This window comes from Palaemon carinicauda, chromosome 8 (genome assembly GCF_036898095.1).
Source record: "Palaemon carinicauda isolate YSFRI2023 chromosome 8, ASM3689809v2, whole genome shotgun sequence".
Classification (NCBI taxonomy): Eukaryota; Metazoa; Arthropoda; class Malacostraca; order Decapoda; family Palaemonidae; genus Palaemon; species Palaemon carinicauda.
This window is the reverse complement of record NC_090732.1, coordinates 15,434,421-15,449,420: the sequence shown is the minus strand read 5'-3', so window position 1 is coordinate 15,449,420 and position 15,000 is coordinate 15,434,421. Positions and strand designations below refer to the sequence as shown.

Here is a 15,000-nt window from a genome sequence, read left to right as displayed (position 1 = left end):
TGCCATTACATTCAATACAGGCAGTATACAAGGAGGATAAGTCATGAATACTGGACTGTGGACATTTATTAACTCATATTTTCTCAAGTTTATTAAAACATGTGCGTTATTTACCACCGTGCGAATATAGGCTCAAAAGAAAGCTTATATAATATGGAAATTTTGGTATGAAGCCTTTTACCCATAGATTCGTTATTTTTTTCCTGAGGGGACCTCGTTTCCAAAGAAAAATATGTTTAAAACCAGATTTTTTTCGTATTGTATGTGTACATTTTGTATTACTTTCAAAATATGTATTATACTATTATAATTTTTTGCTCTTTACATATGTTTCTTGATACATTACAATAGTCCCTCCAAAAATCATGTATGTCTCAATATTTTTGACACCTCATATAAGGCTTACTGAAGATTGATGTGAAGCGGAGTTGAACGTAGTGTGAAACGGGTGGTTTTGGCCCCCTTTGTGAGAACGGCCCCGAGTTGAGGATGATCGCTATGTTCTTGACATAGCTCAAATCATAGGTTATCAGAAAATATAAGTTAAATAAAAGTTAGCAGAGAATATCCTGAGGGTGGTCATGACCCCCTGGCTATATATATATATATATATATATATATATATATATATATGTATATATATATATATATGTATATATATATACAGTATATATATATATATATATGTATGTATGTATGTATGTATGTACGTAGGTAGGTAGGTAGGTAGATGGGTGGGTGGGTGGAAGAGAGGTATTTAGGTAGGTAGGTTAGGTTAGCTTGGGTAAGGTTAGGTTAGGTTAGGTTAAGTTAGGTTAGGTATACACACACACACACACACACATATATATATATATATATATATATATATAATCACAATTACATACATGCATACATACAAACAAAGAGAGAGAGAGAGAGAGAGAGAGAGAGAGAGAGAGAGAGAGAGAGAGAGAGAGAGAGAGAGCGCTCCACCTTTTACCACGCGTCGTTAAGTTTTTTTTTTTTTTAACTTGCTTTGAAAGTTTAAAACTCATCCGGCTAACAATTGATCAAGCCAGTACCTTCTCACCACTAAAACTCAAAAAGTTCTCTTTTTTGATCGTGAAACATTTTCGTGGTTTTTCGTTTCTCTCGTATAGCAGGTCTTTTATTTAAATTGATGTTACTAAATACATGATAAATAATATATTAAATGATATCCTTGAGAAAACACAAATCAGCATTTATTGGTAAATACTTTCTATTATAAACCTAAGGTAATTAATTAATATATTATTTGTCCTGCACTTGGCGCAAGTTACTGACTGTCTGATTTTATCGCTTTTATACGTAGTTCAGAAGCAGGCTGTTTTTTTTTTTTTCCTTCCTTTTAGAATTTTTGTATTTATATCCTTTGATTAAATTTTTCTTCTAATGAACAATTTCAGTTTCTATGTCAAATGTTATTGCGTTAGAAATTCAATAGTTGTGCGAAATGTTTTTCTATGTTTTTAAGTTCTAGAATTTATTTTTGTTGTTGAAATCTTGGGTTGTTAAAGGATATACTTCTTTTAGGGTTATACATATATACTAGGATTACGATATAAGTTATGTTGAAATATCGAAAAATTTTGTGTGAAATAGCACTTAGTTCTGACTTTTTTTTTTCTTTTTTTGTAACAGTTGGTATAAACCAGTGGCCGTTCTGCATTAATGAATATGTTTATAGAAATTATTTCAATAGAGTTTGTTAAAATTTCTGATTATTTTGCTTGATTCGTTCATTATCGACAATACTGCCATAAAACTTGAATCCCTTGTTGGCAAACACAGCTGACATGCACTAAGCTGTTTTCCCCGAACCCCTACTCTGAAAAAGAAGTTCATACAATTACACAAAGTTCTCATTAGCAATTTCTTGAATCCCTCTTCACATACTTTATCTTCACCTCCATCCTGCATATCATATTGCTCCTGGATATTAGACCTCTTTTCCCACACTGTTAAAAGAACTGCAATTTTTATCGGAACTTCTACGTAAAAATATACTCTTCTCAGCCGTATTTCAGTAAAATACATGCGACCGTAATTTTCATCATACTTTTTTATTATCTTTTACGGGTTGGTGACCGTAATATCACACCTTTACGTCAAAGTATCCGTTTTAAAAAGGGCAAATGCCTGGCAACATTTATTCCAGGATTTTTACTGTTTTTTACGACAAATGTTTAACAGTGGATATATATATATATATATATATATATATATATATATATATATATATATATATATATATATATATATATGTGTGTGTATATATATATATATATATATATATATATATATATATATATATATATATATATATATGTATGTATGTATGTATGTATGTATGTGTATATATATATATATATAATATATATATATATATATATATATATATATATATATACACGCCACAGTGACTGATATCAGAGTGCATTTGTTGACCACAAAATAAATTTGATAACTAAAGGAAAGCCTTAAGCCACCAATGTGGATTATTGCAATCTCAAAGGGAGAAAATATAATGATTTTAAATATAACAAGCTAATACAAAAAGTTCGACCTGTTGAACGTGGAAACATTTCTAGATTTCCCAAGAAATCCATTATAATTCATGGCAAACCTGGGACGTAGTCTTTTATGCCAAGTAACATAAAATAGAAGAAATTATAATCGTAGGTATCTAACTGCATTTGAATTTTAGCTATGGCAAGAAAGGGTTCTAGTTTTTATAGTTTATAAATTGAAAGATCTATTTTAATCTTGTCACTGTTCTTAAAATATTTCCTTTTAATTGTTCATTACTTTTGTAGTTTATTTATTTCCTTATTGCGTTTCCTCACCTGGCTATTTTCCCTGTTGGAGCCCTTTGCGCTTATGGCATCCTACTTTTCCAACTTATGAAGCCTTGGTTTGAAAATATATCAAGTAACCGGAGTTTTGAAATTATTTTAAGCAGATTTCACTCACAATATACGAGAGTAATTGTGACAGATTACTGCCTGTTGTGCAAATTCTGGTTAAGTGTTGAAAATAAGTAAAAAAAATCGGAAATATCATCTCTATTAAATCCATCGCTGATATTTTAGGAAATGTTGTAAATGTTCTTGTTGACTATGACATGGAATTTATCTTTTTATTGAAATTCAATTTATAATTTATTTTAATTGTTTGAATGGCACGTGGTTATGAGTGATTGTGGTTTCATATTTTGTTTTTTTATTATTATATTAGACGCACTTTTATCTTGCCAAGAAATAAATGTTCTTTGTGATATGTTGGTTAATTATTTTAGACATAACTATCGTGACACAAAATAGCTTTTCTTTGGCATATATCAATTTTTTATACAACACCTCATTCACTCATCCTGTAACGAAATATATTTGCTTACTGTTTTAGACTTTCTTCGATTCTCACTTAATCTACCTAATAATCGCCTTCCTTTGGCATATATTACTATATTATTTTAGACATTTCTCTTGTCACCTTTTCTGCTATGAAATCACCTTACATTTTAAGTATTGGTTCATTATTCTAGACACACCTCTCTTTTCACATGTCTTGCTACGAAATCGTAGTTTGTTTGCAATTATTAATCTATTATTTTAGATACACATGCCCTTTACTTATCCTGGCTCCCTTTAGCACTTTTATTTTTACGTTTTTTCCCACATATAACAGTTTATTATTTTAGATGTGCAGTTGGGCAGTAGAGTCTGTGGCACATGTCGCTCCAAAGAAGTTCATCAATAAATATCCGAATGTCAAACCAAAATTGACGATCGACTTTCCTAATTATACTTCGGTTATTAACCCTCCTTCCTATTAATGTACAAAATATTAAATGCGTGTTTTCAAATTCTTGACACCTTCAGATTAAATGTGTAATATGAGGGTCCGGCAATTGATGCTGGATCATAACTTACTATAATTATGTAATAATTCACATTTACCTGCATATCTCGAAGAGCTTTCTGAACGTTTACGTAAGGGGCGTTGAGGGAAAGTGCCATCATTTTACTGTAAATATTGCGTAAGGGGCTTTGCAACGTTCCTTATGCCTATATACTCAATTTTTTTAATGAGGCGCATTTGCACCGACTCGCAGCGGTGCCCTTTTAGGTCGGAAAAGTGTCCTGCTATCTGATTGGTTATAATTATCTTGTCCAACCAATCAGTGATCAGGAAACTCTTCCGAGCTAAGAGGGCACCCCTGTGAGTCGGTGCAAATCTGCCTCGCTAAAAAGAATTGACTATAGTTGCACTTGCTTAATATTGTTATAATTTACCTCCTACTTCCTTTTCCCATCTTTCTACACAAGCTCTAATTTTCACTTCATTGTAGGCTTTCCCCCAGGTGCACGGGTGCTGGCTGGCCTGACATAACCCAGTGCTGGGCTATATAGCCCAAATTCCTCAATCCAATCCAATATAAACGCTTGTTGGATGCTCAACTCGAAGAATTTGGGTGCTGTTGCCAGCCCCCCCTTACAATAAATGTTATTTACCAAATTTATAACACTGGGTTTATTCTGTGATCCAACTTCCTGGTAGGTTTTGGGTCTTTGAGTTATGTCTGAAAATTTTTGACGTTCTATATTTTGCATCTTTTTCTTGGTTGCCTATAAAAAAAGACTTTTTGAACTTATTGAAAAATATGTTTCAAGTAATGTATATATTATAAATCTTGGAAGAGTTGCATTTTGGTAGATATTATGCCCTAGAATAATTATTTTAGTTTGGGTAGCATTTACAGGTTTGGACTTCAATACTTTTGGGCGGATGTCATGGATCAGATTACATGAATTGTTTTTTAGTTCATCATTAAATTTGCCAACAATTTCTCGGTATCTTAAGATTTTGGACAGGATATGCCAATTAATGGCATGTAATGATTGTTATTATTGTTTTTATCAATAATATAATTATTATTTTTTTTCAGTCCCTTGGTAGGAGAGGTTGAAGTGGACCCCAACGCTTGCATCTGGTAAGTGTGCCTCTACAGTTCAGATATATGAAGGAATTTCTTTACTCATTGTACGACAACTTTTCTAATCATATAACATTTGGCTCCGATGTAAAATGCACTGTTATCTAAGTTTGCGTTCGTGTAAGAAAGTAAATTTATCATTATGATGATCACACAAAAGAGTATATAAATCCTTTGCCATAACCGTTATAGGTATCCATAATGGTAACATTAAAGTTAGAATATAATACAAAATTTTGGATTGTCTTTTAGTGTTAGTATGTTCCAATTCATGAATGTCTAGTCCAACAGAAATAAGAGACTGCACACTATTTAGTAAATTGAGAATTTGAGGATATAGCCATTTTATCATATTTTTAAATATTTTTCGTTCTTTTACTTTGGACAACCATATATACTTTTGTATTTTAGGAGTGTTGTTTTTTATTGCCATAAACCACAATCTATGTGTTGGGTAAAAGGACATTTATTATTGATAGTTGTAATTTAACTGTGTGGGCGTAAACGCTATCAGGTCATATCTATGAAATATAAATCTAATATAATGTGATTGAAATGTTCCAATGAATACCTGAAAGGGACGAGACAATGGTGTATAACCAGTGACTTGTTTTAAGGCTCTTGTTCTGACAAGTATCTCTTAGACATGTTATGATGTCGTTGTGGAAGACAAATGATCATAACAGTGTTTTACAAGAAACCTGATCAATTAAACTCATACTGCAAAATTTCCAATTTCACTATTTTACTATTATAGTGTTTTGTGTCCTCGGACATTCAATTTTTTTGCTGCCTCATTAATTTCCAAACAACGGCCAGTTGTCCTTCATTGGACGCATAAATAAGCTTTTATCTTTGGTGTTTTATCATCTCGGTGTTTTATCCTGGTTGTTTGCCGTGCGCTAATTCATTTTCAAATGGTAACGAGATTAAACGCGTTCATTGTGGGGCACTTAAAACCCTAATTGATAAATTGTTTTGGGATTACATTGTTCAATTCGAAAATATTGAAATGCATTCAATTTGTTCTTTCATAAATGCGGTTAATCAGTAGGTATACTTGTTTACTTTTAATCCACATTTTTTATACATAATTATTCATCATCATCTCCTATGCCTATTGACGCAAAAGGACTCGGTTAGATTTCGCCAGTCAGTCTATGACTGACTAAATCCATAGAGGATTCATTGGCTAGATACATCAAAGGATACCCAGTGCCTATGTAACTAATGGAAGTGACCCCTGCCGGTCCATACTAATTCTAGTAAGATCAACCGCCAGACACCAGAAGTAAAAGCCGAAGAGACAGTTTGTCCATCGCCTTAAACCCAATCCATCACCCTACTGCCAGCAACTTCATCGAGATTTAGGGGGTCATTTCCTCCACACCCAAAGCTCCCATAACTCCAAGTTGCTCATCCGCGTATACGAGTATAACCGTTGGCAAACATGGATTTCTAAGATATACAGCCTAGCACGGTACTTAATTATTAGGTTATTTTTTATTATTTGGCACTTTACTGTATTTTTAATATAAGAAATACTGTTCGCTATTTATCTGTACAACTTTATGTTGTTTACGTTCGTACAGCTGAACCCAGCAGCCTCTGCCCTCTTTCCAAAACCTTTAATGAATTCGACCAATCTCATCCTCGTTTGATCTTCAAAAGATCTCCGTTCTAAATAGGAGAGAGAGAGAGAGAGAGAGAGAGAGAGAGAGAGAGAGAGAGAGAGAGAGAGAGATCTTCAACATCTGATTTCTCTCTCACGTTGTAAAAAAACAGAAATGAAACTCGAGTTGAATCAAAACAGTCAACCGTTCGCTTCGCTTCCCGGCAAAGGAAAGGGGAATCCTACACTTAACTACCGGGAACCAGAAAGTGCTAAGCCTCACGTCGACACTTGGGTCGAAATGAACAGGTTTTGAGATGGCTTAATCGGCCCCAACGTTCCCCGATGCGTTTGTGTCCCTCTTGGCCAGCCCTTACCGTTTTCGGATTGGTTTTCACAGAGCGCACAATCCGATGAAAGATCAACACATGTCATACCTTTGTTGTTCGGGTTTCCACACTGAACCCATCCGTTGTCATTTTCCCTTATGTATTTATTGCTTTTCTGCTTTGCTTTTGCCGTGCGATCTCTTTATCCTTTGATTTACTCTTGCAGAGACACGAGGAAGAAATTTCTGTATTTTATGGAGGCAAATATTTATTTTTACCATTACATGTGTAGGTGTTGCTGTTTGTAAATGTGTATCCATTGGCAAGCTTTATGGGATGGTCTTTGTGCTTCCTTTTTATTTTCCGAGAACGTCCTGGTGTAGTCTTGCATGGTGGTCCTTTTAACCCTTTACACACACACACACACACGGGGAGAGAGAGAGAGAGAGAGAGAGAGAGAGAGAGAGAGAGAGAGAGAGAGAGAGAGAGAGAGAGAGAGAGAGAGAAATTGTAATCAGAGTCCCTAGTAGGAAGTAGTGTATCTTTCATCTCCATTCCAAAAGAATTCTTTGGGGATTTTAAGAAGATTCCATTTGGACGTTAGTAGAAGTAAATGTTATTCTGGAAGCATGTGCAGGGGAACAAATGTTATAGTCTTTGCTGCATTATTCACTTCAATTATTTGATGATGTTAATGTTTTTCTTAGCGTTTTTCGTGTGGTATTATTTGTTGTGCAGTATTTATAATGCCAACCAAATTAGAAATACACATTTAATGAGAATACGAAACTTTTAAAGTACTGTCATAATAATTTTACATGTTAAAAAACTTTTTAATGGTTAGCAATACAATTTTAGTTTTATCAAGCAAAAAAATGTAAATATGATCGTAAATCCGCATTGTGAAAAAAACAAAATCTTGAAAAAAACCTCCTCCCGTTTGCCAACTTACCACAAAACCAGAACAGAAATAGCATCAGTTCAGCATCGCTCCTCCGCGCCGTCTACACCTGACGAAAATCTCATCCAAACCGCTAATGACCAGCCAGTCAGCAGGCGATGGTTCTCACAATATTCCTCGCCATTTCTGCCATCCTTTAAGGTTCTCTTGCAGTCCTTTTTTTTCTCTGAAGTTTTTATTTTCTTCCCCTAACTGTTCTTCTCTAGGATTTTTTGTCTTCCCTTTTTTTTTCTAAAACTTGTTTTAGAGAAGGAGGTTTGGGATGGCTGGTACTTCCTTCGTGTTGTGTTATTTTTGCCTTTTATTTGTGACATTGCACAGTGGATATAACTCATTGAAGTGTTATAAAACTCCCTTCTAGGATGTATGCACAAGTACATCTCATTTAGGTATTTTGTTTTTTACACAGATTTGCATTTACTAAGTTTCCTCGTCTCTGAAGAGTTTACTTTCTTTCTGTAATATTGCAGCTCTTCATAATCCTGTTTATCACTGTCATAATTTTTTGCCATTATTGTAGGCTTCCATCTTAACTCGAGATTAAGACTTATTTATGTAGCTATTACCCCCTTCACCCAGAATAATTAGTTGCATTTATAATTTTTCCGTGAATTAGCGTAAGTGTAGTGTAAGTTGATGCCAGTTGTTATGCTGAGAAAAAAATTGTACAAATTTCTTACAGTTCGGGTATATTGAGAATGTGCAAATCTTAAGATATCATCACTTAATCCACATCTTTATAGTTACTTTTGCATAATTAACCTATGAGGGTTGTTCTAACGGCAATTGCATGATAAATGTGCTAGTTACTTTGCAGTTTTAAGTGATTTAGATATATCATCTGGGACTTTCATAAGCTTTATATCTCTCATAAAGTGACATAACGTGGATTTACCAGCCCTCCGAGTATAGTTTTAATCATCAATTAAACGTTAATCATTGTTTTAATACTTTTTTAATGACTGCCAAATGCATGTAATTATCAGTGGAAGAACTTGTAGTATAAAAGCATTCGCCTATAGTCCATTTCTTTTAGCGATGCATATTTGCACCGACTCGCAGCGGTGCCCTTTTAGCTCGGAAAAGTTTCCGGATCGCTGATTGGTTGGACACGATAATTCTAACCCATCAGCGATCAGGAAACTTTTCCGAGCTAAAAGGGCACCTCCGCGAGTCGGTGCAAATATGCATCGCTAAAAGAAATGGACTATAGTATGTATCAACTAATGAGAATGTGTCCGTGTATTGGTTTGATTTGCGGATGTCGAGAACTTGTTGGGATCTTTTAGGTATTGTTAAGACTTTAGAAGATAAAATCAATAAATGCCAATCTCTCAAATTTTGTTTTAACTGGTATAAGATGACATCATTGCCTCTATATTCATCATGGCATGACGATAATTCATGAAGACACAGCTCAAAACTAATTTTATAATTCAAATAAATGTTGAATTTCTGTTGTGTAGACTTACCTAATGATTTAGTTTATTTCAATTACTAATCATTTGCGAACCAACACACAAGCATATAGCAAGGTAAGCTAATTGTCAAAAGAAATATGAACAATATTTTCAAAAATATTTTAGTTCAGCAGTAGATAAAGACCGTACATCGAGCAACATACATTTAAAACATTCTACGATATTCATTTTGTGAACATTGACAGAAGTAAGAGTCATTCATTGAAAATTGGTCATCATCATCATATCAGCGATCATTTAACGTATCTGTAACACTGGTTGCTAGGAGTTTCCTTTGCTCCAGTTTTTGGACTGTAACCTTAAATACCAACCATCCACCAGTAAACTAATTACAAATACAGACTTGTAATGGTTATACAAAGATGGAGTTTTTTTTTTTTTATTGCTACGCCGCATCTTGCATTTGAGCATCTTTTATTGATTCAATTGATAACATCCTGTTTTGGGTTTTTACCCTTTTATATAAATTTAGATCTTACGAGCGTATCTTTCATGGGGATTCCTTAAGTGACTCTAGACAGTTTGATTTATATCTCCTTCTCATCTATTTTTATCATCGTAAATTTAACGAAAATGTCATTAATTCTTTTAGATTATCATGGGTTACAAATCGCTCTTTGAGGTCATATATTTCGGATTGGTATTTTTTGCATCCACAAAAATGGGATATTGTCTAGACTCTAGAGGGTGTAGGATCTTTTCTTCATTCCATCTGTATTTTGTACCTATTCCTTCCTTTGTATTATAACTCATATTTTAGGTGTTTCATAATCGGTTTCCCTCCTTGACAGGATTTAATATTCTTGCTGGTCATCACAAGACTTGCAATTTATTCACTTTGGGATTCTTTTTTGTCTATAGGATGATAAATCATCCTTGCTGGACAAGGATTTTTTTTTATCCTCGCTTGGACTTCTCTAGTCCATTGAAGGTTTGTAAAGAGATTCTTTTAATCAAACAGGCAGTTTTTTACTTTATTACTGAGCTCTGGGAAATTATTTAAGAATTGTTTACGTAATAATGTTGTGCCTGTTATTGAGAGTTAAACGTTTTTTTTTTTTCATTTGTGTAAGAGTTTCTTAGCTTTCGGTATAAGTTTCCTCCTTTAAACTTTTGTCTTACCAAGCAGTCTCAAATTGGTATCTATGTCGATCAGCATGACAGTTATGCACTGCCTTTGAAACGTTTTATGTTTATCTGCTTATCCTCTTTCCTAGTTTATAAATTCTATCAACCAGAATGCAGTGTATCCTTTTATATGCTCCATCAAGGTGTGTGTTGCGATTATTTCTAATTTTTATTGGAGAACTGACACAGTTAAGGTATTTGAATGTTTTTAGAATATGAGATGCAGTGTGTTGATGTTTTACTTTCTGTTCTTACCCTTAAATATAAAAGCAAAATAATACTAATTTACATCCACCTTTAGCACAGATTTTAGGCTGCCTTAGGAAGCCTAAGAATGTGATTTCGTATGTGCATTTTTACTCCCATCATCATACTAAAAACTGTAATATGTTTTTATTATTTATTTATTCAATCATACTGCGTTGCAGTCACTTTTCTTTAATAAGTTGAACTTTAAAAAAATGGTAATATTGGCACTGTTAATATTCATCCTTTTTGGAAAACGCAATTTTTAAAGTAGAAAAAAATAACGCATCTTGTTTAACCTTATCATAGTCAACTTAAACCATTGCCTTGAATATTGGAAATGGTCGGTGTCAATTTTGGTCGCAATAGCCTTTAAAAGCATTAACGAAACTTTTAAACAAGCATTTGGATGTATTTTTGATATTCCATCCACCCCCTTGATAAGAGAATGCCTTGACATAGTCTTTTTGCTTCAACACCGAATATCATGTTCATGTTGAAGTCTTGTGACGGTCTCTAACTGTGGAAGAATTTTTCATGATTTTGACTCATACTTTATCTATTTCTTATTACTAACACCTCTTCATATTTTAAAAAATGTCTCTCACCTTGCGGTCCAACCTCTTTCTTTTTTTCACTGTTTTAGATTTTGAGAAGGGATATCATTGCTGTTGTTTTATTTTTCAAAACCCATTGTGGGAGCCACTACCCGATAATTTTTGGTCCAAAGGAATGTCAATGTTTCCATGTTATCATGCGGAACTATCTCATTGAGAAAAAAAAAAATTGGCCCTCGGTTGTTCGAGATATGACTCACGGCTTTCTGTCTGGTTTGCCTTCCACTATGATTAAAGTATGGATAATTTTATTTTTGAAAGGGTCTCAATCCCATCAAGCGGGTTCTACTTACATTTTAGACATTCTAATCATTGTGGTACAGTTCATTAATTCCGGTACACTTCATGGGAAGGTAATGAAACGTCAGTTTACCGAAATGAAATAAGCCAACTGTACCATCCCATCGTGGTAGAGTTGGGAGTAAAAATGGAAGCCGTTCCCCTATATGTTCAACTAGACACACGTTTACCAATAGAGTAATTGAAAATGCTAAACGCACTGGAAATGAAAATCATCTGTGTAAGCAAGAACCTTGTACAGAACAGGTTTGGTACACTAGCCACTTCAGATATCTCCAGGGATATGGAAGGTCCTTTTGAAGTAGAGATGGTTGACTATCTACTCCTAGTATCTAAATCTGAGAGAAAAGGCGTCTACTTGAAAACGCAACCTCTGAGTGAGCTTGAAGAGATTTCTTCTAAATTCATTCTAAAAAAGATTCATTGGCTGATTTATAAACCTGAACTGTTGGAGACTCCCCGCCTCTAAATCTGAACCCTACATAATTAAATAAGCTACCAATCGTGTAGTAAAGGTTGTGGTCTATAAAAACCCTTATGGTACTCCGTAACTAAAGGAAATCCAATTGATGATGAACTATTGGTAGGAATAAATCCATCTCCAGTAATAGAAATCACTGGTAGAGAGATGGTTTGACATATAATAACATTAAAGAATAAAGAAGCCCCAAGCATTTCATGCGTCTGCAATGATTGCTTAATTTCTGGATCTCAGATAGTTAAACACATTTATATTTATAAAATTGGTTTTCTGATTGATAACATCTTCCAGAACAAAAATGGAAACCTTCGTGGTAAATTAGAAACCCACAGAACTGGTTGTACTGTGTGTGTGTTAACCAAACTGTTACAAAAAATCTTAAGTTCAATCGGAAATTCTCCGTAGAAATATACTGTTCTCAGCCGTATTTCAGTAAAATACAGGCGATCGTAATTTTTACCCCACTTTGTTATTATTTTTTACGGGTTGGTGACAATAATATCACTCCTTAGGGTCAGTATATCCGTTTTTAAACCAGTAAATGCCTGGCAACATTTATTCCAGGATTTTTGCCGTTTTTTTACGGCAAAATTTTAACCATACATATTATAAAGAAGCGTATAACAGACACTCTTCATCTTGAAAAATTCATAGAAAAACTTGTCCATAATCCAAATGATAAGAGGGAAGAAAATCATAACTAGAATAAATATCATGTAACTATATCAACAGAATCCAAACTCCATTAAAAAAGTAATGCTTTTGTATTTAAACAGAAACCGAGCTCTATCAAAATAAGCAGAAATAACACTGCACGGAGAAAATCCATTTCAATTGCCTTAATGTTCAATCGATACATAGTCCAGTGGAATATTAATGTACTTAAAACCTGTTTGTATCTAAGGGAAATTTAAAGGATTATTGAAAAAATATAGCCCTGTTGCAATATGACTACAGTATACTAACAACGATATCCCTTCAATAGGAAATTACAATTTAGCATCTTGTTCGGTAGACATCAGGGACTGCAGTCTAATATTCGTTAAGGTCTTTTAAATATATTGAGGATCTTCAAAATCGTAAAAGAGTAAGACGAATCTATGATATGTAAGAACACTTCAGAATTTCTATTATCTGAAGTTGAATTACATCTGAATAATTAATCTGATATTTATCATATGTACAATCAACCCTCTTGCTACTCTTCTTCCTCCCCACCGGTATCCCTACATTAAGGGGTTGGTTGCCTGTGATGCGCCCTCTCCAATGCTTCAGTTAAAGGCATCCTCTTCCATCAAATCTCTTCTCTCCATATCATCCCTCACGTTATCTCTCCATCTGATTTTCTGCTTCCTTCTTGATCTTCTCCCCGTTGCAGGTTCCTCACCATCCATCCTTAACACGTACCCACACCATCACAGTCGTGACACTATTATTATCTCAGTAATCTTCACTACACCTGCCATTCTTCTTCGATCATCATTTCCCAATCTTTATAACAGTTCTACTCCCGTAATCAAGCCTCTTGCAACTGTAATTTGCAAAATTTAGCAAAGATAACCAAGGTAACCTAGATTTCCTATTAGAGACTTCAATACTCACCATCCCTTCTGGGATAACGTTATGATACAAATAAAGCTGGCTTTGATAAGTTTAAATGATATGCAGGTCTAATGCCTCCCTTTAATTTTTACAAACTTACGATGAAACGCAAGTTCATCACACAAGCAGGCAACAAATTTATGCCTGTAACTAATTACCGGCCAATGAAATATTCGGTCCCTTGATGGTCAAATAAATAGGCGAAACGCATGCAATTGAAAGAAAATCCGTTGATATAGCCATACACTTGAAAGAAACCGTAATTTCAATCGGAAATTCTCCGCAAAAATATAGTTCCCACCGTATTTCAGTAAAATACAGGCGACATAATTTTTTCCCCACTTTGTTATTACCTTTTACGGATTGGTGACCGTCATATCACTCCCTAACGTCAATATATCCGTTTTTAAAATGATAAATATCTGCCAACATTTATTCCAGGATTTTTACCGTTTTTACGGCAAATTTTCAAGTGTAGAAATTGGTGTATTGAAACCGTGATTTAATGTATCTGCTAGATTTACTAAATGATCCATAAAAGGCCTGATAATTTCGTGGCAAAAATTTGTCTAGTTATATCAGAGAATACTTTAATGCAGGTGTGGGAGAAATTTAGAAATAATCAATTGTTCCTATAGCAGACCTGCAGGACATACATTAATGCATAATGGGTCACTTGAGACAAAGACAATATCAAATATTATAGGCGCAGTATTGAAAACATAAGCAGTATTAATAATGTGGATACTCACTTTCGATTCATAAAAAGAAGAGAAGAAGTGATTCCACTGAATGTTGATGCTGTGTAAAGTATTTACTACAATGAAGTAATTTGCATTATCAAATTTTATACAACAGCCCCTAGTAAAGATAATATAAATTTTGATATGCTAAGGAATCTATCTCCTTTGGCAAATGCCTATCTATTAGTTTTATAATAATCTTTGGACCAAACTTATATTTCCAAAGGCAAGGAAACTTGCAGCATCATACCAATAGCTAAGCCAGGAAAATATTCCAGTAATCCAAAATAATTAGAGACCAATTTCACTAACGGTTTGTGTTTCCATATTACTGGAAAAAATGGGATATTATAGACTTGAGTTTGTCAGCTTCACAATTTGGCTCGTATTAAGACACTCATTCACACTTGGAAAATTATATACGTAAAGGTTTTGAACTGTAGCAAATGACAATCGCCATTTTTTTGTTTACATTCAGAA

General features: G+C 34.0%; 1 long non-coding RNA gene across 1 annotated transcript in view; it reads left to right on the top strand.

Annotated features, from left to right (window-relative positions):
* The window catches only part of LOC137645674 (uncharacterized), a 208,137-nt gene that overhangs the window by 106,108 nt on the left and 87,029 nt on the right, over positions 1-15,000 (top strand). The window contains exon 2 of the long non-coding RNA XR_011045333.1: positions 4,973-5,017. This is a non-coding gene — a long non-coding RNA (uncharacterized lncRNA). The remainder of the gene's footprint in view (positions 1-4,972; positions 5,018-15,000) is intronic.